The sequence below is a fragment of the Mchenga conophoros genome, linkage group LG17, assembly GCF_057382185.1.
Source record: "Mchenga conophoros isolate Kocher_MC1m ecotype Shallow Benthic linkage group LG17, M_conophoros_male_GT1.1, whole genome shotgun sequence".
NCBI classification, from domain to species: domain Eukaryota; kingdom Metazoa; phylum Chordata; class Actinopteri; order Cichliformes; family Cichlidae; genus Mchenga; species Mchenga conophoros.
The window spans coordinates 7,484,207-7,509,530 of NC_140542.1; the positions used below are offsets into that span (position 1 = coordinate 7,484,207).

Consider the following 25,324-nt stretch of genomic DNA (forward strand, 5'->3'; position numbering starts at 1 on the left):
TGTCTCCGGACCGTGCTCTCTCGGGCTCCGTGCTCATGTGTTTAAAAATGTATTAAACCATATTAAAATTGTTTAGTTAAACTTGTGCTTTTGTAACGTTCAGTATGTCCACAAACACATGCTGCATGCCTTGGGGGAAAACTTTATTTCGATTTATATGCATTTGTAGATTTAGAATAAAACTCATACTCAGAAAAAACTCGCGATCCCCTAACCCTAACCCTCCTTAGATACATAAGCAGGGAAAACTCCTTAAAAAACCCTCCGCGTTTTCTCCAAAACCCTACAATAACTTGTTAGGGTATCCCCTCTATTCCCAAAACCTTATATTCGATAACAGGAGAAATCTTGAAAAAATCCTTAGTCTTTTTTCTCAAATTCAGCACCCCGCGGATCCCTTCATGCTCAGCCAAACAAAGCCAAAACTCCTTTAAAAAATTCTCCGCGATTTCTCCAAAACCCTACAATAACTTGTTAGCTACCCCTCTATTCCCAAAAACCTTATATTCGATAACAGGGAAAATCCTTAGTCTTTTTTCCTTCAAAAACTTCCCTCTTACTAGCAAGCTCTAAAATTCAACCCACACTCTAAGTTCTACCTCGCTCTTAATCTCCGATCCACAACTTCTTGCAGAGCACAATTTTTTCCTGCTTGTTCGCTCCCCGCTCTGCTCCCGAATGCGCTGCTTACCTCGTTTGAAAATTCCCCCCTTAGACCAACTCCGCCTCACTGCGCCCCGCTGCCAATCACATAAAATCACACACACCAAAAAAGCAATTTTACCCCACAGACTGGGTCTGAGGGCAGCAGCGGGGACAAATGATTGTAATGAAGCGACGGACATTTCATGGCTGGTCTTGCATAATCGTGAGTTATTATGTCATATGGTGATAAGTACAGTTTTGCAAGAGGCATACAAGCACTGTGGAAAAAGTAATCATAAAACTGTTTTTGTGAACACCCTACGTTATGCTTTAAAAAATGTGATACATGTAATGTGATCATCAAAGAACATGATTTAAAAAAAAAAAAAAACTTTTATTCTTATGCTTTTAAAGTATGTCAGATTATCTTAAAACACTTATTTGTATGTTATAATGTTTTTCTTACACCATGTGTAATTTTTATAGACACCTTATTCATTGTATCAATGTGTAATTATGTATCTTTGATAAATAAATAAAATATTTAATCTTGTATTTGTGTACTTTCTGGTGATTCAATAAAAAATTAGTCACATATCGCTCTGATAAACACAGATGGCTGAAAGAAATGTTTGATGGAACAAAGGAAACAAGTGTCTTGCTGCTAAACTTTTAAGTCACCATGGTTTAAATGAGAAAGTCTGTATGTAAAACATGAAAAACTCCATATCAGTGATATCTACAAAGGTGTACTCATTTCTTTGTAATGGTACTTTACTGTTCCAATGAAACAAAAAGAAAATCTCATTTTTAAAGTACATTTTTCGGCCACCCTGACCTATTTTCAGGGGCAAGAATGTTGATGTTAGACTGTGTTTTAAATCAGGTTGTGATCTTAAACTAACTATCACAGCACTGATTTCAGTTGTAATGTCAATTAGAATCCCAATTTGGCTTTTCTCCAGTCAGTGTTATGGTGAAATTTAACTTGTTCTTTTGTGTAATTGCACATGGCCCAGCAAAGGACCCCTTAGTAAACTGTACAGCACAAGTTTTCAATTCACTTTTGTCAGAAAACTTCACAGTATGAGAAGTTACAGCACAGTTTCTCCAAACGTGTGGTTCTTTTTCAGCCAGCGTGCTTTTAGAGCATCTACATTAGCTCATGTAGTAAAAGTACAATCAGTAAGTGTACTTTAACATTTGAGATTCCAAGTCACTCTTGCTTAGATCATGTGAACTATATCATGAACCTTTTTTTGTATAATGCATCAAACGTGTTCAAATCAGTTTATTTTCAATTTATTTTAACTAATCTAGAGACAAGCAACTCCTTTTTAGCTTCTGTTATGTATTTACCTCTCACACCTTAATCTAGATGTTAGTGTTCTCAGAGTTAACATGTCTCATGTTGCCATGTTGTATTTCTAATACCCAGCCTCAGTGTTCGCCCTGTTGACCCTCAAATCCAAACACCAATGATCTAGATATTCACAACATTCATAAGGAGATTCTTAAGGTCTTAAGTTTTGTTGTTTTTATGTTTTACAAAAAAAAACCTTCACATTTTTTATATTTTTAAACGAAAGTGACATGCAAGGATATTTTTCTTTAGTGATGTTGCTTCAGCAATCTCAAATACTAATTATTCTGGGAATTTTTATGGTCAAACTATGTGATTTTCCAAATGTGTGTGTGTGTGGAGTAAAATGACCTTGTTCTTATGATGTTGTCACCGTGAATCATTTAGGATTAACAACACAAATTGTATCGATAGCAGAAACAGTCTTATAACTTATAGTTCTCACACGTTACCGCTAGTTTTACAAACGCAGTCTTCTTCAGCTCTGTTTATGTAGCTTTTATGAAACTGATTTTCCATAGTACAAGTAGAATTTAATTTTTCTTTGCTCTCCAGTATAAATGCAATAATTTGCAGGCTTTTTACTGAAACTCTCACAATGCAACACTCAATGCTCAGAGCTTCATATATCAACAGCTCTGAAAATATCTTCTTTTTTAAAGTAATGTAGGACAGGATCTCTCACTCTCTGTGTCTCAAAAAAACCCCAACTAAACTGGCAATCACCACTAAACAAATGAAAGTAGTTTATGGCTTTTTTATCAGCTGCATTTCTTTCATTTATGTATTGATCCCATTGTTTATTGGTAATGCTTTTAGGTCACTGTTTTAGCATGTCTGCCTCACACTCCATTTAAACAGTTTAACAGATAGTGGGGTCTGGTAAGGAAGTTGGGGGGAAGCAGACAACTCCACAGGAAGAGTCTTTTTGTCTTTTCTCCACTGTAAAAGATAGCAAGGCAGTGTGAAACTTTCTTTGCGGGAAAGACAAAACTGAGAGCCATGCTAGGCTCAGTGAGAGACTCTGCTCACCCTCTGTCCCAGCGATGGCAGTCCCTCACCAAGCTTGATTTCTGTTCTTTGTCTTGATTAAAGAATGTTAGCTACCGCTCATCGCTTGTCTGCAGGCTTTATTAAACGGAAAACTTCCACAACAACCTCTAAACAGTGGTTTATGGCTTTTTGTCACCTGCAACACCATGTAACACTTGGATGTTAGATTCTTTTACCAGTCAGTGTTGTTAGCCCCAACCCCCAGGCTCCAGGTGTCTGAGCTCTAACCCTGGCTGCCAAATGTCCCCCTGAGGCCTTTGTGCCTTTTACCACCAGACTAAGTTTGTAGTCCTATCTACTAATATTATTTTATTTTTTTATTATAGCACAAGGTTCAGTTAGGTTACTACTTTGACTTCCTCAATTTGAGCACATTTCTGACCCGATACTTTATCAAGCTTTTACTCGAGTGTTTTTGACACTAGCAGCTGTACTTCTACTTAAGTGAAAATTGCCTGCAATTTTGCCACCTCAGTTGCCACTTTTCTGGAGTTTGTACACTTTTTATGTTGAAACGTTCAACGTTTTACGTGTTATCCTTGATCACAGTTCTAAACAAGTTAACTTTCTTCACTTCAAAGTAACCCAAAAAAGAAACTATATGTCCAGTTCTCTTTACTCCAAACCTGGTTTAAGGCTATGCTGTTGTTGTGATATGGCCATACAAATAATATTAAGTTTAATTAATCTTAAAAAAAAAATGGCTGCTTCATGGCTACCTGTTCAGAGAATTTGCAGACTTTTATGGAAACTGTCACAATGTAACACTCTCACTGTCAAAACATGGTTGATCCATGTTTCTATGAACACTGATTAATATATCAACAGCTCTGAAAATCCTTTTTTTTTTTTTAAAGTAAAGCAGAACAGGATCTCTGTATCTCTAAAAATCCCAACAAAACTGGCAATCACCTCTAAACAAATGGAAGTAGTTTATGAATCTTTATCACCTGCAACACCATGTAACACCTAGATGTTAGACTCTTTTACCATCACATTTGCAAGGGTTTATGTGTTATCCTTGATCACAGTTCTAAATAAGTTAACTTTCTTGACATAAAAGTAGCCCAAAGAAGACAAATATATGTCCAGTTCTTTTTTACTCCAAACCTACTGATCGGAAAACATTATGTGATGCTGGAAGTTTTCATCCTATCCACCTGCAAAACAAGTTTACCTGTAAGCCAACACATTAGACGTAAGCAAATTTGTGAAATTCCTGAACAATGTGCTTTGTGGAGTAGCAGTAGTACTAGAACTAGTACTAGTAGTCCTAGTATTCTGCAGCAACCAGGCTTCAAGAGTGATCACTCTTCTGGCTTTCAAATGGTGAAAACATGTCACAGTCTTAACCGCAAATCAGAAATGTTGGTAAATTTAAAAAGGAATTTAAACGTCAGCTTTGACATAGACACAGACTTTATTAATGCCACACTCAGGAAATTCACATGTTACACATGATTTAGCTCACCTGCTAAATCCCCAGAGCAATAACCACATCAGCATCATTAGCCTGAGTGTTGATCCTCCAGGTGAGTGAGTGGAGTTGAGTGAGTGAGTGAGTGAGTGAGTGAGTGAGTGAGTGTGTGTGTGTGTGTGTGTGTGTGTGTGTGTGTGTGTGTGTGTGTGTGTGTGTGTGATCAGAGGTGAAGCTGCTTTCTGCAAAGTCTCATCAACAACATCTTTAGAAACAAACATCAACAACCAGGAAGAGTCTAAAAGCACTAAATATGAAACAGACCATTTACCATACCCAACACTGAGCTCCTGCACAGTCAGATGGAGTGAAACATAATGTCCCAGTGGTGTTCTGTTGGATTTAGCAGGTGAGCGTTGTTGCCAGTCAAAACCTTTTTTTGGAAACTCTTTACAAGAATCAATGTAATTATTTGTTTTACTTGAATCAAATGTATTGGTTTATATACCTGAAATAAAACTTTTTTGGAAACCCGTTACATCAAATAAAACTTTCTTGGAAAAGCATTGCAAGAATCAATCGAGTTATTTGTTTTACCCCATTCATTTTCTAGGTGTTACATGGTGTTGCAGGTGATAAAGATCCATAAACTACTTCCATTTGTTTAGAGGTGATTGCCAGTTTTGTTGGGATTTTTAGAGATACAGAGATCCTGTTCTGCTTTACTTTAAAAAAAAAAAAAGGATTTTCAGAGCTGTTGATATATTAATCAGTGTTCATAGAAACATGGATCAACCATGTTTTGACAGTGAGAGTGTTACATTGTGACAGTTTCCATAAAAGTCTGCAAATTCTCTGAACAGGTAGCCATGAAGCAGCCATTTTTTTTTTAAGATTAATTAAACTTAATATTATTTGTATGGCCATATCACAACAACAGCATAGCCTTAAACCAGGTTTGGAGTAAAGAGAACTGGACATATAGTTTCTTTTTTGGGTTACTTTGAAGTGAAGAAAGTTAACTTGTTTAGAACTGTGATCAAGGATAACACGTAAAACGTTGAACGTTTCAACATAAAAAGTGTACAAACTCCAGAAAAGTGGCAACTGAGGTGGCAAAATTGCAGGCAATTTTCACTTAAGTAGAAGTACAGCTGCTAGTGTCAAAAACACTCGAGTAAAAGCTTGATAAAGTATCGGGTCAGAAATGTGCTCAAATTGAGGAAGTCAAAGTAGTAACCTAACTGAACCTTGTGCTATAATAAAAAAATAAAATAATATTAGTAGATAGGACTACAAACTTAGTCTGGTGGTAAAAGGCACAAAGGCCTCAGGGGGACATTTGGCAGCCAGGGTTAGAGCTCAGACACCTGGAGCCTGGGGGTTGGGGCTAACAACACTGACTGGTAAAAGAATCTAACATCCAAGTGTTACATGGTGTTGCAGGTGACAAAAAGCCATAAACCACTGTTTAGAGGTTGTTGTGGAAGTTTTCCGTTTAATAAAGCCTGCAGACAAGCGATGAGCGGTAGCTAACATTCTTTAATCAAGACAAAGAACAGAAATCAAGCTTGGTGAGGGACTGCCATCGCTGGGACAGAGGGTGAGCAGAGTCTCTCACTGAGCCTAGCATGGCTCTCAGTTTTGTCTTTCCCGCAAAGAAAGTTTCACACTGCCTTGCTATCTTTTACAGTGGAGAAAAGACAAAAAGACTCTTCCTGTGGAGTTGTCTGCTTCCCCCCAACTTCCTTACCAGACCCCACTATCTGTTAAACTGTTTAAATGGAGTGTGAGGCAGACATGCTAAAACAGTGACCTAAAAGCATTACCAATAAACAATGGGATCAATACATAAATGAAAGAAATGCAGCTGATAAAAAAGCCATAAACTACTTTCATTTGTTTAGTGGTGATTTCCAGTTTAGTTGGGGTTTTTTTGAGACACAGAGAGTGAGAGATCCTGTCATTACTTTAAAAAAGAAGATATTTTCAGAGCTGTTGATATATGAAGCTCTGAGCATTGAGTGTTGCATTGTGAGAGTTTCAGTAAAAAGCCTGCAAATTATTGCATTTATACTGGAGAGCAAAGAAAAATTAAATTCTACTTGTACTATGGAAAATCAGTTTCATAAAAGCTACATAAACAGAGCTGAAGAAGACTGCGTTTGTAAAACTAGCGGTAACGTGTGAGAACTATAAGTTATAAGACTGTTTCTGCTATCGATACAATTTGTGTTGTTAATCCTAAATGATTCACGGTGACAACATCATAAGAACAAGGTCATTTTACTCCACACACACACACATTTGGAAAATCACATAGTTTGACCATAAAAATTCCCAGAATAATTAGTATTTGAGATTGCTGAAGCAACATCACTAAAGAAAAATATCCTTGCATGTCACTTTCGTTTAAAAATATAAAAAATGTGAAGGTTTTTTTTTGTAAAACATAAAAACAACAAAACTTAAGACCTTAAGAATCTCCTTATGAATGTTGTGAATATCTAGATCATTGGTGTTTGGATTTGAGGGTCAACAGGGCGAACACTGAGGCTGGGTATTAGAAATACAACATGGCAACATGAGACATGTTAACTCTGAGAACACTAACATCTAGATTAAGGTGTGAGAGGTAAATACATAACAGAAGCTAAAAAGGAGTTGCTTGTCTCTAGATTAGTTAAAATAAATTGAAAATAAACTGATTTGAACACGTTTGATGCATTATACAAAAAAAGGTTCATGATATAGTTCACATGATCTAAGCAAGAGTGACTTGGAATCTCAAATGTTAAAGTACACTTACTGATTGTACTTTTACTACATGAGCTAATGTAGATGCTCTAAAAGCACGCTGGCTGAAAAAGAACCACACGTTTGGAGAAACTGTGCTGTAACTTCTCATACTGTGAAGTTTTCTGACAAAAGTGAATTGAAAACTTGTGCTGTACAGTTTACTAAGGGGTCCTTTGCTGGGCCATGTGCAATTACACAAAAGAACAAGTTAAATTTCACCATAACACTGACTGGAGAAAAGCCAAATTGGGATTCTAATTGACATTACAACTGAAATCAGTGCTGTGATAGTTAGTTTAAAATCACTCTTGGTTCTTGGCTAGCTTTGTGTTAGCATCCTTTGTGTACTGATGCTTGCAAGAAGCTAAAGTTGCTTTGGCAGAATTTTCTTTCTCATATATGCACACATAAGGAGAGAGATGTTTTATAAGCTTTAGTCATCACCGTGCACTTTTCCTGATTCACACAAAATACAGCAATCTGGCACCTTCCCACAGGGTCTTGCACGAGTATTAAACATGTTCATTTGTGCTTTGGACTGTCACCAGATTTCTTCTAGAAGTTTCTTGCCAGTCAGCAACTATCTTGGCAACACCACTTGAGTTTGTGTGTTGCATGCTAACACCATTATCATATGTGTAATAATACTAAAGCTTCATCTTATGCACACACAAAAAACAAATATGGCTCCTTCGTGCAGGGTTTTCTGGTATGTTCATTTATGCTTCCCAATTTAAAAAAAAAGAAAAAAAAAAGAAAAAGCAAACTTCTTGCTTCTCAGCCACTGCGGCCACATCCTCACTGTTTTTTAGACAGTTATATAAACATACTGTGAGTGAGTCATAAGCTTAAATACAATAGTTGAAGGAACAAAAACTTAATGTTTAAAAATACCAGTCAAATCTGATTAAAGTAAATAAATAATAAGTATACAATGTAGTTTTAAGACTTATCTCAATGTTTCGTAACATTAATGTTCTATGAACTCGTGAGTCCAGAAATCTGAATGTCATGAAAAGTATTTATTATTCGTGTATTATTATTTTACAATACAAGGTTGTTTTTCTCCTGATACTTCATGCAAACCACATTTCTCCAGGCCGGTCCTAATCAGCTTACTCAGTATCACTAGATCCAATGCTGCTCCTCCAGCACAGCACACAAAAGTAGGAGAGACCGGAGATGCCATGGCTTAGTTAGGAGACTGTTTGCTTCAAGGCCACTAGAAGGTGCTGCCATAAAACTACAATAAATGAATTGACCTTTTGACCTGCTCACACTCTTTTATGCAAAACCCTGCTGATGTTACACACACACACACATAAAGAGATTCTAGGTCTGACCAACCGTCTCCGCCGTGGGCAAAAAGATGACAGTCAATAAAATTCTAAAATTTTATTTATAAACACAATGAATAATAGTTAAAAGTCCAGTGTCCCATTTAGGTACAAAGTAAAAACACACAGTCCAAGGCCAGAGCCAGCTATGCCACAAAGCCAGTTGCACTCCACACGTTGTTCACTTCAACAGGGGTAGCAATTGTCCTCTGAGACCCACCACCCTGTAAGTAGAAAGCCTGCACAGAGCGACAAAATAAGACAATTCACTATATAATTCACAGCCCATCCATCCCAAACATATCAGATCATTAGAGGTTTTGTCACATTACATACCTGCACTGAGAGACAAAATAAGACTAATGACGCTAAATTTAATTACGGGTCATGGACAGCCTTCATAAATGCTCATATTACTCACCCACACTGAATTCCAGCACAGGTTCATCTGGGTCCTGACTATTTCCTGCAAAATAACACAAATGTCATCAGAACATTAAGTCAGAGAAACAACATTTGGAGCTTTTGTACATGATAAATTATACTGCAGTAGTAAAACAAAGTCAAGCAGCAGTACATTTATTAAAATCACCTTCAGCTGTAATATTTAAACTGATTTAGTGTCAATTTAGATTATGTTTAGATTAAAATGAAACTAGTACCCTTGTAATGTCTTTTTAAATTAGAGGTAAATATTTGTATATTTTTTTACATAATATAATTATATTTACTGGATTTTCTCTCTATTGTAGTTTAATATTATAGTTATTACTTGTTTTTTATTGACTTGTCTTGTTTTTACAATGATTTGCTTTGACTGCAGCCTTTAAAGAAAAGACTATCTGTTCAGTAACTATCCATCAGACTGGGTCCATGTTACCAGCCAAATGGGTAATAATTAAAGTAAGTTTTGAATTACGTATATTTGGGTGTTTAGGTGACACTTTTGCAAAAAAAATTATATAATTAGGTTTAAAAAAACTAAACATGTATGTATTTAAAAACAATAAGTGTGTTAGAATTACTACAGCAACAGGTTGTAGCTCACTGTACTGTTTTTGAGCACAACTTTGGTGCTTTTGCCTCATTTTTAAATCAGTGATCCCAGTAGCACAGTCTAAGCAGAGACCTCAGTGCTTGGCAAACAATCAATAGAATCAATATAATTATTAAAAAGAAACAAAATAAATGCCAACCATATAAAAAACATAAACTTAAAGAAAAAACTAAACTTGATTTTATGTCTTTAGGCTATTGTTAACAGCAAGCATGAGGTTAGTGCATATGTATTATTATTGGAAAGATTACTGCAAAGAAAAAAAAGTTGAACCAGGAGGGGGCGATATTGCTCTTCTTACAATGAGTTACATGCAGGCTATTACTTACCGTGTCACTCACATTTATTTCACAAATTAGCTGAACCCACTTAATTCGATTTAATTGTATTTATGCAGAGCTGAATCACAACAACATTCTCCTCGAGGTGGTATAGATTGTAAGGTAGAAAGTCTACAATTAAAAAGAAAAAACCTCAATACAGTGGGAAGGAACAACTCACTTTTAACAGGAAGCACCCTCTGGCAGAACCACGGTCAGGGAGCAAACTATCAAACTACGAGGTCTTTAAAATAAGGGTTCCACAGTGTCACAGTTTTCTGCATATAGTCGATTAATAAATGTTGAGAAAACAACTAATCGATTCAAATTTTTTATTTGAACAAGTATCAAATTGATTTTCACAGAAGCGTTCAATGGAACAAATACATAAATGGTAAACTGACTGCTTTTTATATAGGGTTTTTGTATTTTGCTCGTGCATTAAAAAGCGCTTTATACAACATGCCTCATTCACCTATTCACCCAAACATTATTACAAGCACCTTTTCTACAATTAAGCTAAACATGCATAAAATGTTAGCAGTGGAGATTTGGCACCTGAAAGGACCCCCTTTGATCCACTCCTAGTTTGAGTCTATTTACATTTAAATACTGATACTTCAATTTTGCCTTGGTTTGAGCTCCATAAAGCAGGCAAACCAGAATTAATCACAGAAGGCAAAAACACTGAAACTACGTTTTAAGCTGCGAGCCAAACAAACCAAAGGTAACCGTGTTTTGAAAAGAGCTATGAAGAGAAACAGACAGACTACTGTAATTTCTCAATAAAATGTCGCTTATTATCGCTCACTCTCAAGAACAAAAACGTGAGTAATTTTCCAGTAGCTCACCATATTTGGGATCTTCTAACATCCACACTTCATGTTTAAACGGTGGTGCGGAGGCGGTGTACCGTCGCAGGACGGATGTAGCATTCAGCGCGGTGTGCCTTTTTTTCAGTTGCTAAGCAACAGATTTGTCCCGCCCCCTTTCGTTATGACGAGCCGGGCCAGTCCTTTGACTGGTGACGTTACAAAGAAACCGACCTTATATATAGACCTGGCTGTTCAGTTGAAACGCATTCATACAGCGGGACAGCAGCGCTTTAAACGTTCAAACACGGAGTTTAACACAAAACAACATTTTAGGCATAAAAAACAAAAAAGTGAAATGGCAAGCTCAAACTGTAACACAATGACAAATGATGAAACAGTTCAGACCAATCGGGATAATTCTACAGTACATGCTTTAGTATCCCTCTTGAATAACTTGTTCAGTGATTTTTCGTACAAGCAGTGGGAAGAGCTTACCTCAGGCTATCCGGATTGCTCCACCGCTAAGCGGCTTGCAGGTTTTGTAGAGGACGTAATGGACCTGTGTGAACAGTCAGGAGCAGTATCACCACTGAGGTCTTCCCAGAACTCCCCTGTACATCAAAACTGTTCTGTCCACACCACCACTGGCAAAACGTTTTTGTCACCTGTGAAATTTTTGGACGATTCTGCTGAGCAGGAGTTTGATACAGCACAGAATATAGATGCTAACAGCCAAGAAACAGCTAACACAGAAGAACGCTGTCAAAATGCTGACCAACACAGTGCTGCAAAAGCAGAAAACAATCCAATTCCAGATCCCCAGCAGCAGAAATCCTGTGTTGAACATGAAGCCAGCATCCCACCGTTAACAAACATAAGTCAAACGGAGTCATATAAAAAGATACAGAATCACAGATCTTCTGTAGACTGTGAGCCACCTGAAAACACCTTAGACTTTGAAAGGTGGTTAGAGACATTAATTCAGGCTGTGCTTTCAAAGCTTGGTAAACTTTTAAAGTGCCCTCATTCTCACCAAAAACGTTTGTTGGATCTACTCTTGGACAAATTCAAGTGGATGGATTTGCATTTAGACCGAAAAGTGCAGAATTATTTTGACTGCATTGCTAATGCCATTTTCACTGATATTTGTGACAAATTACATAAAGTGTCACTAATATCATTGGGGAGGAGTGGGGAGGAGGATTCAATGAATTTAATGGGACAACCAATATTTAATATCATAACTACTTCAGTATTCCAAGAACACCTGTTGGCAGTAACAATTATCGATAGACTGGAATCATATGAAAAGAAAGAAAGATGCAGACTTTCAGTGGAAAGCTTTGTGGAAGGACTGATTTCCCGGGTTGCAAAAAAATCAGGCACAGTCTTCATCATTGAAGATGCTGAAGCTATCTCCAACCGGCTTACCATGAAAATCTGGACTGAAATCAGGGCAGAATACGACAAAATCCCCCCAGAGAAGTTCAAGAAACTCAGCGAGAGGGTTTTCAAATCCCTCTGTAAAAGATGGAAGCATGCAGCGGTTATTGTGACATTCTGGCAATTAAACGTCCAAGATCTTGATGAAGATATTGTTAAAACTTTCAAAAGAAAGATATTCACAGAACCAAGTTGCATATCTAAGTGCTTCTCATCGGTGCGTGCATTTTTTGGGAGGTTTAAGGGAGGAAACAAAGTTTCCCCTTTATAGTGACATCGTGATATCAACAGCAAGATATTTTCTAAAACTCACTGGACACTTTAAATTAGCTAGTTTTACATTTAGATCAGATCAAGTCATTTTTGAAATCCCCAGGAATGGTCGCGGCAGATGGCCACCCCGCCCTGAGCCTGGTTCTGTCGAAGGTTTCTTCCTCTTAAAAGGGAGTTTTTCCTTCCCACTGTCGCCTCGTGCTTGCTCAGAGGGGTTTGTTCTTTTGGGGTTTTCTTTTTAATACTGTAAGTTGTTACCTTACAGTGTGAAGCACCTTGAAAACACCATTGTTTCCTTTGGTGCTATACAGATTGAAGTGACTTGCACTGACAACATAACTAAGCTGGGACTTTAATTTAACATCAATAAAATTATAAAAATATTACATCTTGATTTCTGCTTGTTTTCATTGTCTGTGACTTAATGAATACAAATGTGTAATTTAACAGATTTTTTCTTTATGTTAGTCTGACCGGTGATTCCACGTTGGCCTTAGGTGTTGGCGCGGATACGCTGCAGCCCCTGAGCCATTAATGGCCCAGCACACTACAGTAAAAACAAAACAACAGCCATCTCTCCAACTAGGAAAGGAAAATAATAAACTGCCTCCTTGGAGGCAACCTGACTCAAAACAGTTGCAGTCCAACTCAGACCGACTGCAATCACTCTCAGGCAGATTGATGAAGATCTGCAAATAACTGTTGTCTAATTTATAAACGCAGACAGATTGCCAACACGTCTGTTTACAATAGAGGACTGTACTTACATGGTTGCAAACTGGTTGTTGTCTTGCTTATATGAAAACATTGCTTTGGAGCAATGAAACTCAAACACATTCATTTTAAAAATGCCTCAAAATGAAATTTTGAAATATTTGGCTTTATGCTTTGAAAGTGCCGTTGTGAGTGGGAGTGTGAAATCCTTACTTGATGTGTTCCCTTTGCCTTTACTGTTTTCAGTTTTATTTGTCATATGCAAGTTAGCACAGGGTCAACATTGCAATGAAATGTGTTTGACGAGCAGCAGTCACTCAGCAGCATGGTACAGTAGAAATATAATAAAATATAATAAAATAAAAAATAGAAAAATAGTAAAGAGCAAAATATTAGAGAGACGTGGTAAAAGAGAAAAGATGACTAAATATATATGTATCTATAAATATAAATATATGTACACTAGTGATTAAATAAGAAAATCTTGAAAAGAAATATGACGGGAGGCCAAATGGGATGTTGCACAGGAATGAGCAGCAGAAAATTACAGTATTACTCAGACTTTTAATAGTCATATTGTCAGTTTTGGCCGACGGTCATGGGTCACTTCCACTAAAATAGCAGGAGACTGGAGTAAAATGTACTTTATTAATGAGAACACATGGTGATACAGCAAAGAATCCAACCCTTCTGAAAAGCAAATGGCTTCCTGTCATACTCTACCTGATTCAGGTGAGCATCTGGAATAGACCAAGTCTGGGGGTCAGCAAACCAAAGGAAAACAAAACCCTCCCCATAAGAAAACCACTACAATATAACCAACACATCATAGACATATGAAGATTTGGAACAAGTCCTATAAATAATTCCATAACATATAAACTTCAGTCTCTTCTATATACATTAAAACAGCGGTCCCCAACCTTTTTTGCGCCACGGACCGGTTTATGCCCGACAATATTTTCATGGACCGGCCTTTAAGGTGTCACAGATAAATACAACAAAATAAAACTAGTACCGGTACCGGAAAAAAAGAAGATTTATTCATAACACACGTGAAAGACCCAGGAAAACAGAGTTAACGATAAAAACGATAACAAAATAACGATAAAAACTCTGAAAACCATACATTTCACACCCGAGCCTCATCTCTCGACCAAACGACGGTCCGTGGCCCGGCGGTTGGGGACCGCTGCATTAAAACACCTTAACCACACAGTTAGGTTTCAGCCCTCGCTGACTCAGAACAAAGTAAGACAATCAGAGTTCGATTGGTTTTTACTTGTGCAGGGGAAGCCTGGTCAGATTCTCAGAGTTGCAAGCTCTACACCCAAACTCAGACAACTCCAACTCCAGCCTTTTATTGAATGAAAACAGTTACACAACCGCCCATTGTAAACCCCATATGTTGTGTGGTAAAAGCTAAGGCACTGTGTGTGTGTGTGTGTGTGTGTGTGTGTGTGTGTGTGTCTGTATACGTGACTTCCTGGTTACAAACGTTTTAACCGCATCTCTAGTCATAAAAGGGTATCTCCCCTCAACCTCGTATATGGCTTAACCTCTTTAACAGTCCACCATTTACATGGTGAGCCCATACTGTAAAGGGCAGGAAGTGAACATTCCTTACCAAATAAGGAAACCAGAATCTTACATAGATTGGGCCTGCAGTTGAAAACTATAGCTAGTAACATCCCCAACATCCTACATGTGGGGGAGGAACAGAAAAATATCTGAACATACAGTTCAAGACAAGGTCCAAGCACAATAATGACAACTTTTAACAAAATCACTCCAACACACACTCCCCTAGCCTGGCACATTGGTTTGCTCCAGGAGCTCATAAGCAGGTGATTGAGCTGCTTTTACTCTTTACAAAGTGAGTACTGTTAACACTTCTCTTTTTACATATACAACTAATTTAGGTTACAGACAAATGTTTAAATGTGAACAGCTCTAACACGGGTTCTTTTCCTGACACAGGTAGGATGGCCAGTCCCCCTGTCTCTTCACCTTTCACGAGTCACTTAAATAACAACCCAAAAAACCTAATAAAGATCACAATCAACCAGTGTGTGTTTTTCTTCATTATGGTTTTTAAATACAAATCAGTCAGTCAATTAATAAAAATACAAGTAAGGGTAATGGAACCCCTGGTCTCCATTACACACATAAATACCATAAAGACACTAAGTCGTAGAGCTCTGAACTCCTTGCTTTTATGATATTTACACTTCTTCTTGGCCTTCTCCTTCACTCTGAGTCACTGCAGGATAAACGCATCAGCTCAGACATTCAATAATTAAAATATGTGTAGGTGACCGTTTGGCAGAAGACGATGTCGAGGCGGTACTGCAGTGACACGTCCGTGGCTATCGTCGGGGCGGTGTCCTGCATCAGCAGGAAGTCCATAGACTTCTTGGCTTTGTTGCTCATCGTGGCTCTGTAGTCCGTGGGCGTGGCCTGCAAAAAGTGTAAATAAACCATCAGAGACCAAACACAAATATGCCTTCTAACCACTAGTTTAGACAACATCTTGCAAAGAGTGTGTATTTCAGAGTGCAGTTGTTTTTAAATTTGACAGAAACAGAAAAAAAGACGGAACAGAAGGACAACAGGGAAAGCAGAAGCACCGACACACTGAAATCTTTTAGGGTCAAGCTCCAGAACTAGCCACAAATCCTGCTGGAAAGAACCTAAAAATACTTAAAAATACTTGCAGAGATCTAATGGAGCCGTTAACTCAAAAGCCTGGTGTCAGGCATGTTCTTTAATAAATAAGAAACGAGCTGATATGTTACAGACCCCAGTCTTTACGTAAAGAAAAAGCTGACATTTAGAGCGGTCTCGCAGCAGATTTTAAAACAGTGACACTGATTTGTGGGGTTTTTGTGCACAAATTTGAACCTTTTTGTTTTATCCATGTCCTTGAACACAGCTTGTGACTTGGGCGCTTTCATATGTACCGATTCATTTAGGTTTGTGCACTGAGGCCAGATTTAGGTATTAAAAACGAGTCAGTCATAACACTTCTTACATTAGTTAAAAAGCTGAGCTTACACTAAACCAACATTTAAATTTCCCCTTGTGGGACTAATAAAGGTATATCATATCATATCATATCATATCATTACTACAGTATTGCTGCAACATTGTAAAGACAAAGATGACACACGGACCAGACATAAAACACTGAACACTTTTTAAAGAAGAGTCATTTAAGAGTATTTTCTCTAGAATAAAGTCAGCTGATATGGTGAAGGAAAAATCTGCTCACGAATCCTCCAACTTTTTAAAAGTAAGGAGTGACCTGAGCTGGAAATCAACATGAGAGGGATGACTCAAGAAGAAGAAGAAGCAACAAGAAAAGAAAAACAGAGTTCAGAGTCTAGTTAAGATATTAAGCTGTATCCACAATGTGTGCCAAGAAACTAAGCTTGTCTGTTCTCATGCTAAAGAAATAAAAAATCTGGAATCAGAAAACAGCCAATAACTGCTGATCAACTCACCCACTCCTCTTCGTGCCAGTCCACGTGCAGTGACGACTGGCTGTTGTGACCGCTGTACTTTGCTCTCAGCGTATCCTGGTCATTGCGGAGCACTACTTGTTCAGACTCAGCGGAAGGAGAAGCTTTGGTTGCGATGTACTCGCCCCGTACTGCGTTCAGGGCCTAAATAGCTGAAGCTAGCAGCTTGCAGCCGCACACTGTCACCAGCTGACGGGTCTGAAAGGAAGAGGGTATGAATGAAATATGAAGCGTCCCCACGTAACGTCAAACACTTTTAGTACCTTGTCAGCCAGACTGGCGAGCGATTGGTCTTTGGCAGCTTGAGATAGCCTCTGCGTAATAGCTGACCTGAGTCTTCTGCGTGTTGACGTGGGCGATGATCTCTTTGGCTCGGACAGTGTCCTGGGGTATGTGGATGATGACTGAGCTGGAGAGGGCACTACTGCAGGGAACAAAGACACACAGACACGTCTTTATCCAAGCTGGGACTGAGGATACTCTTACACTCACCAGCCACTTTATTAGGTACATGTGTTCAAAAGCTTGTGGCAGCAATTTAGTGCATTTAGTCAAATAAAGACAATAGAGTGGCCTGCAGGTGTATATTTTTGTAATGTTTCTGTCTTATGCCTGAAATATGCTTCAGCAGGAAATATACGCTGTAACTGGAAACAACAGTGTGGAATGGACCGGTTTAGTGTTAAGAGGTGTTACATCTGAAGTTAGAACGTAAATTTCCTGCAGAAATCTAAATCAAGCTTCAGAGGTACTGTTCCAAAAATATAGGGAGGGACGTTACCCACCAGATGTAAAAACAAACACTGTCTGCATGCACATGCCTGCTCTCAACGAGCCTAATCGTGGCTTAGAAAAAACAAGGAGGAGCCGACTGCCGGGGACGGAGAGCGATACCACTCGCTTCACAAATTCAGACCATCTGTGTAGAAGAATTTTAGAAACGTCTCATTAATATTGTCAGGATTTGACTTGTTTTTGATAGACTTTAAAATGACTGAATTTATACAATGAGCAGTATTCATATACAACTTTGTGACAAAGGATTTGCTCATTTTAAGGTAACACACATTTTAGTTCTATATTAGTGAACACATCACCGATGCGCTACGTGCCCTTTTTTCCTTGCATTAACATGATAAGCTGTGCAAAACCCCATTCTTCCAGCTTAAAACTGAAAATACTTTGTTGTACAAATCTTAAGGATAAGATAAGAAGAACTTTATTTATCCCGAGGGAAATTCTTTAGTCATACACATACTCAATGCAGCAAGAGAGACAGAGGAATAAGATATACCATATATACAATAAGAATACTACTATTACAGTAATATACAGTAGGATAGTGCAAAATACAATATCAAATAACTCTAATGAAGTTAGTTCAGTCAAATGAAAACAAGCAAAGCAGTGCAAGGACTCACCATTCCTCCTCATTTACGCTGATTGGAAAAGTAACAAAAGCAAAATTAAGAGGAAGCCATAAAATGGGAACTGAAGTATTAATGCAGAAATTGAAGAAACAAGATGACCAAAAACGACTGTTTAAATACAAATCACAAGATGAATAAAGCAAAATATAAAAACCCAAAACAGGAGCAGAGGTCATCGCTATGCCATTGCATTTGTCCCTAACCACCAGAATCCCTCACGTTAACTTTTATCAAGTGGAAAAAAGTGAAGCTGGCGTTCATCCTCCAGCTTCACTGTGCTAATGTTATGCTAACAAACCTGTGTCGCTAGCAATCACGTAGCACAACATTATATACCAGGTAGTCCAACTTCAGTAACCCTGCAAACGCCACTGTATATAAATGCCACTTGTTTTGCACATATTCAACTCTGTATATTTTATATATTTTATTATTATTATTATTATTATTATTATTATTTTATTTTATTTTTTTACTATTTAATTTGTAAAAATGTGTATACACACACACACACACGTAGGAAAATATTTAGTATACACATCCAGAAATGCATACACTATTATATATTGTACATATATTTATTAGTTTCAGGTTGGCCATTCTTGTATTTTGCTCGTTTGTGTTGTTGTGTTTGCACATCTCTGTTGCTTGTGGGGCTCGCACACAAGAATTTCACTCGCATGTGCTGACAGGTCCCCACCTGTTCTTCACGCCGCACTGTGCCATCTTTCGCTGTCTCAGTCCCCAAACAAGCTCTCTTTTTCGGTGGAGAAGTAGTCTCCTCATCTGCAGTGTGAACAAATTCAAATTGTGAGCAATGGGAAGGTCAAGCAGCATGCACAGCGTGGTTCAGACTGATAACACTACCAAAAGGAAGCCAAACACTGTCACCCTTTACAACAAAACAAAGTGTGGCGTGGATGTGATGGATGCCAGGATTGTGAGTGATTGCTGAAAATGTTGTAATGTACTCACTCGCTTTTTATTATTATTTGTAAATATGTGTACAAATGGTTGGTTTTTTGTACTGTTTTTATCAATAAATCTCAGCAACAAAGGAAATACACCCATGTGTGTTGATTGGCAAACTGAAACACTCCAAGTTGGTGACTTTTGGAGATTTATTTCCCTGGATGATTGAGAATGCATCAAGATGAAACACAGAAGGGAAGTTCACAGCTTTTAGCAGCTCCCCCACCCCCTCAATCACACACCCCCACTCCCCTCCCTCCAGAATTCCTAGGTAACAACCTAATATACATATCTTCCACTTCCAGCATTTGACTGCTCTCCGGCTTTTAAAGGTAGAACGGTAGAAGCCTGGGACTCCAGGTGCTACACCCCCACAGTTTGCCCTGCCAAACCGTGACAAGTATTTACTTTTAATATTGTATATTATATAATATTGTATTTTGTATCATCACAACACAGCTGTATGTGATATAAAGAGGGAGATGACACACAGGCTGCATTTAAATAAAATAAAATAAAGAAACCCAAATAGTATAAACAGTTGTCAGCATATCAGTATTCAGCCATGGCTGAATGCTATATATTGCGCCTGGCCTGCTCAGGTGTGCTGCAGCTACTCCCAGAAAGAGACACAGGCAATTATGAAGATAATCTATAATCATCTGGTCTAGATGACTTACCTATTTGCTCTTCCCATGGTTTGGTTTTTCAACCCATTTAACTTTTTATGGGCTGAAAAAATATTTTCAATCAACTGAGAAAACAGCTCCAACACTTTGGTTGCTATTTAACTAAAATATGTATCTGTTCGTGATTTAAAAATAATAATTGAACAGTGCATAAAAACTTTAAAATAGGATTTTTAAGATATGCATATTTTAGTGGTACACCCATTCTTATTTTTTCCCCCTTTTTCCCGAAACACAATGTGCTCATATTCCCGTCTGTTTTTCGAATGTAGGGGCTCAGCACCAACAGCGTTGGACTGTGAAATAAAAGCAGTGGCCAGCAGATGGCGGTATAACCCCACAGTACACTCACACAGGACGAAGAAGAGCAAGCTGAGACGTTCATTTCCCAGTGTTTCATCGCTCAGCCACAAACAGTTTTTCTTATTGATCTCTTAAAGATAATTTGCATCTCATTTTTCAAAAATATGATTGGCTTTTTTAATTAATTAATTAATTTGGTGTTCGATGTCTGAATTAGTTAGCTTTCTTATGACCTTCATGATTGAAAATTACGTCATATTTCCCTTGCAGTTTTAGTGTTAGCATAGTATTATTACTACCTGCTGCCCACACCTTATGTTTGTGAGGTGCAGCCAATCAGAGGAAAATGTTGGATGGTTTTAGACAGTGGACAACATCAGGGGCTTCACAAATGATTTGAAGAAGCTAAATAATGAATATGTTTTAACTGTGTGTTACATCCTGTGAGGCTGTGGGAGTGTGTGGGCGTGGTGTTGTCTTCTCCCTCTCCTCCTCCTTCTTTCTTGCCCCTCCCCTTGTCTCTCTCTGCCCCTGCCTTCTCCTTTAGGACACACCTGCTGCTCATCTGCCCTCGTTTACCACCAATTACCCTCAGAGGTGATATAAGCTGGAGAAGAGCAGTGTGGAGGTGTGGGAGAGGCTTCTGGTGGAGTTCTTTTGTGCTGGGCAGTGTGTGATATTGGTTTAGGTATGGAAAAGGTCTGCTGTGTGTGACCAGCCCCACTGTGTGTGGCTCTTTGTGAGTAGTTCTTAGCTGAGTGGTGTTTTCCCTTAAGTGACGGCGGCCTCCATTAGTTTGTTTGGCCTGCCTGGGTATTGTTACTAGCAGCGTTGCTGTCTTTTTCCGTTGAAGCCTTGTTGTTTTCTTTTGTCGAAGTGGTCACTATCTCTTTGGGTTGACCTGTCTGATTTATCATTAAAGCAGCGGTGCTGTCTCCTTTTGTTGTTACTATTTATATGATTGTTGAGTTAATTGATTATAATAAAGATATATTTTGTGTTAACTACCTCTGCCTGGTGTTCTTTTTGTTTCACCCGGATCCAACTGTTACTGTCCCCCACCCTCTTCGCCTAGCTTTCATGTGGGGACGTAACAAAGTGAATGATGCAAAGCTACTTTAATAGAGTCTAGAAATAAATAAAGGAATAGCCATGACTGTTAAAACTAATATTCACATCGGAACTTCAGCTGCAGCATTATTACAGCACAGCAACAGTGCAGTAGATGCGCTGTTTATAACAGGCAACACAAATTTCTGATATTAATCCTGTGCATCCGTCAGAGTAAGATCAGCTGATGATTTTGATGGGACAAAATGTCAAATGCTTCAGGATATTCCACAGCAATCAGTCTCCTCTGAAGAGCAGAGTTCTTTTCTTCCACTTGTGGAAGCAAACATAATGAACAATTAGGAGTGCCAATCATCGGATAACCTTGATGATAAGCCATGTTAACCACTTGATTTCCTCAGGGGCAACGCCTGTGTGAAAACACCTATCAATCAGCATTGTATTCTTCTTTTCTTAAAAAAAAATAAAAATTCCTTTGTTCGCGCTGTTGCCTGCGATTACTGTAGACTCGGTTTTCCCTCGTCTTTGATTCCATTAATGCTGTAAATGTTCTCCCTTATTGATTCGTTAGATTATCAAGTCACTCTAGGCAAAACATTTTTATGAAAAATACAGCTATTATAATCACTCTATATTACAAGTGAGGGCACAGTACAGAAAATGATCTAATTTGTACTAATGGAGGAAGCAGTGTGCTCTTTTAAAGTGTCGGTTTCATGGATATTAAAAGAAATGAAAATCAAACAAGTGATAAACTCATTTAAAGTGCATTTCCCTTCGATGGCTTAATGTTGACATTAAAACAAGGCAGCTACAAAGCATAATAAATTAAAGACTGACTTTCAAACCCTAAAAGCTCTTTATTTCATCTTCTTTACCGTTCACATTCACCCAAATACAGCTGCAGCAAACAAACAATGAGACAGCAAGTGAATAAAGCTGAGCTGGACCGACTATTATATGCTAGTGTAAAAATTACATCAAATCTATTGCTATTAGTTTTCTTATCATACCAACAATTGACACATGAAAAAAAAATCACATCAATAAAAATACTTAGTTGGGTTGATTTGATTACATCAGGCTGGAGATTGGTTTTTACAGGAGACAAATGGCTGTTTTACAAACAGAGAGGCGGGGAGTGATGAAGCTTTTAGCTGTAGTGGATGATGTACTGTTGTGTTTGAGTTGTTCCGCTTGCAATCATTTTACACAAACATCTTTTGCCCGTGTGCACAAATATACGCACAATAGTCCACGATTTTAAAGAACATTATATTAATTTAGTTTCATTTCCTGCTGACTTATTCTAACCCTAACCCTAGCATAACCATAACATCACCCTTAATCCCGTCCCCATACATCAATCCGTCCATCCATCCTCTTCTGGTTGTCTGGGGCCTGGTCTTAGACTAGCAGCCTAAGCAGAGAAGTCCAGACCTTCCTTTCCCCAGGCTAACGGAGCGACGTAATCTCTCCAGCATGTCCTAGGTCTGCCCTGGAGCCTCCTCCTGGTGGGACATGCCCAGAACATCTCACCCAGGAGGTGCCTAGGAGGCATCCTACTCAGAAGCCCAAACTACCTCAAGTGGCTTCTTTTGATGTGGAGGAGCAGTGGCTCTAATCTAAGCCGCCATTGAATGACTGAACTCATCACCCTATCTCTAGGGGACATACTGCATTGTGCCATATGTCCATATTTTAACACCTGCTAAAGATTAGATCAGTGGTTCTCAAACTTTTCACGACGAGTACCACCTCATAAAATATATGGCTCTTAATGTACCACCCTTATGACCGACATTAAAGTACAGTAGTATAGGCCTGTTTAACAACATATAGTTTATATGAGGCAATTTTATTTCTTATATAAATGTTATCTATTTTAACTGTCATAAACAGGATGTGACAAGTTATAATAATAACAATTGTACTGCACTAAAACATTCACAGCAGGTGGGAAATCTGGTCTTTAAGTGGTGACGTATGAACAAACTACTCTGTGTTTATTAAGGCTGTTGTGTTTTTTTAATGCTTTGTATCTTGTTCTAGTTAATCTAAACAAGAAAATAAAAAAGGCATTGATCACTGTCACCCTCTCTCGGTTTTTATTACCACTTTTCATTTTAAAACTCAGTTTTTCAAACATTACGATGTAACTACAGCCCAGCCCATGCAGCAGTAAGTTAATGACTAACCTCATATTGTGGATGGATCTCAGTTGTTCTCCTGACTGAAGTTTGGTCCGTTTACAGCATCCTGCGATTGCATTTATCCCTAAGCCTTGGGAACCCTCACGTTAACGTTTACTGAGTGGAAAAGTTAGTGTTCATCCTCCAGCTTCACTGTGTTTATGTTATGCTAACATAGCTGTGTAGCTAGGCACCACATTGCACATCATTATATACCAGCTAGCCCAACTCCAGTAACCCTACAAACGTCACTGCTGTTTAGTTTTCCGTCTTAATTTATGTTGGAAGTGATAGCAGAGCTGTACATTTTAATTTTTCATAAAAAAAAAAGTTCCCTCAGTCAGAACATGGTATATTATTTAATCTGGAGACTTCCCGCGTACCACTAGAAGGAGCCCAAGTACCACCAGTGGTACGCGTACCACAGTTTGTGAACCACTGGAGTAGTAATAAAGGATAATAAAGGATAATGAATAAAAACAATCATCAGCAACTATTTAGAGGTCTGTGGATTGCAAAGATAAGGCTTAAGAGAAAAACCTTTGTTATCAGGATCTGAACCTCCTCGCCTTTCCCAGCAGGCAAAAAATAATAATTAGATTAATTTTTCACAATTATGCAAAATATAATATCTGTAGGACAAAAGGGTAAAATATTAGCTTTGTTCTTTTTATGTACCCCCATCTTACACATGCGCTTGTTCCTGCTGCTGACTGCGGGTGTGCACCACAGATCACATTTAGGAGGAGGATAAGCCCCTCACAGAGAGTGAAGAGTGAGCCCATTACAGACATCGCTGTGTAGAGTAAGGATGCCCTCAAACTCAACTCACACAGAGGCCCCTTACCAGCCAATTAAACTGATGTACAATGTTCATATTTGTGTGTGTGTGCACCCTCACACATGCAAATGCTCTCTAAGAGGCTGTTTTTTTTCCTTTCTTTTTTAAATTTCAAATGTGAATCTGTCGCATGGACAGGACAAGAGGAAGAGAGGAACAACAAGGGAGGCACATAGTGAATGCACACACATAAAGCGAACATGCAAGTGCTCCTAATCTGAATTGCAGATGTTTTTTGTGGCCTCTCTGTCTGCCAGCACCATAATGATGAGCCGTCCTCGTTAGAGACTTTTAGCTGTAATTATCTGGTAATGGCACTTAGCCCATCAACTCCTCCTCTCGCGTGTCCCACTGCAGGCACAGTAGCTCTCTCTTCTCTCTCTCTCACACACACACACACACACACACACACACACACACACGCACACTCACATTCACACTCAGACAGAAACACACATACTTGCATGTAGTTAGACAGAGAGACACATGTACACATCCAGCTGGGAGGACATCCATGAACACAGAGATGGAAAAGACAAATACTGAGAGCTGCACAAGCGGTTAATCAGAAATCCACAAATACAATCACAAAAAACACACACACAAATGCACACACGTGCTATGCCATATCCCCGCTCCCCTGTCTGCCCGCATGGCTAATCTGTGCAACTTATTGTCCGGGAGATAATAGAAACTGTCATCCATGAGGCAGAGGGAGGAGGGAGACAGTGGCAGAGGGGCGGCTGTGTGTTCACTGCATTTTTAAACAGAGACAGACTTCATCGCAACAACTTTATGAGGCCAGATGTGGCATATTAAAAGCAAGCTTCCCAAAGCAGAAACACCTTACCACTGCAACAAATGATGCCACGGCGGGAAAGTAGGAAGCAGCAAAAACGCTGATGGAGGTAAAATGAAATGGACCAAGAGAGACCAGGGTGAAAGACGGTGCAAGAGGGAAAGCATGGGGAAGGATATGAGGGGATAAACTGAAGCAAATTGAAAGGGCTGAAAAGCATGATTCTTTACAATTAAGTTTTAATGCGATGGCTGTGAAACACTTCAA

The 25,324-nt window shown here is 38.6% G+C and overlaps 1 long non-coding RNA gene across 1 annotated transcript; it reads right to left on the reverse strand.

The window, feature by feature from the left end:
* Positions 1-8,657: 8,657 nt before the first annotated feature.
* LOC146555015 (uncharacterized) lies at positions 8,658-17,970 on the reverse strand. Its single transcript, XR_014889150.1, has 6 exons — positions 17,546-17,970; positions 17,024-17,184; positions 16,743-16,958; positions 10,843-15,696; positions 9,036-9,080; positions 8,658-8,838 (listed from the first exon to the last, which is right to left on the reverse strand). It is a non-coding gene; the product is annotated as an uncharacterized LOC146555015 (long non-coding RNA).
* Between the last annotated feature and the right edge of the window lie 7,354 nt (positions 17,971-25,324).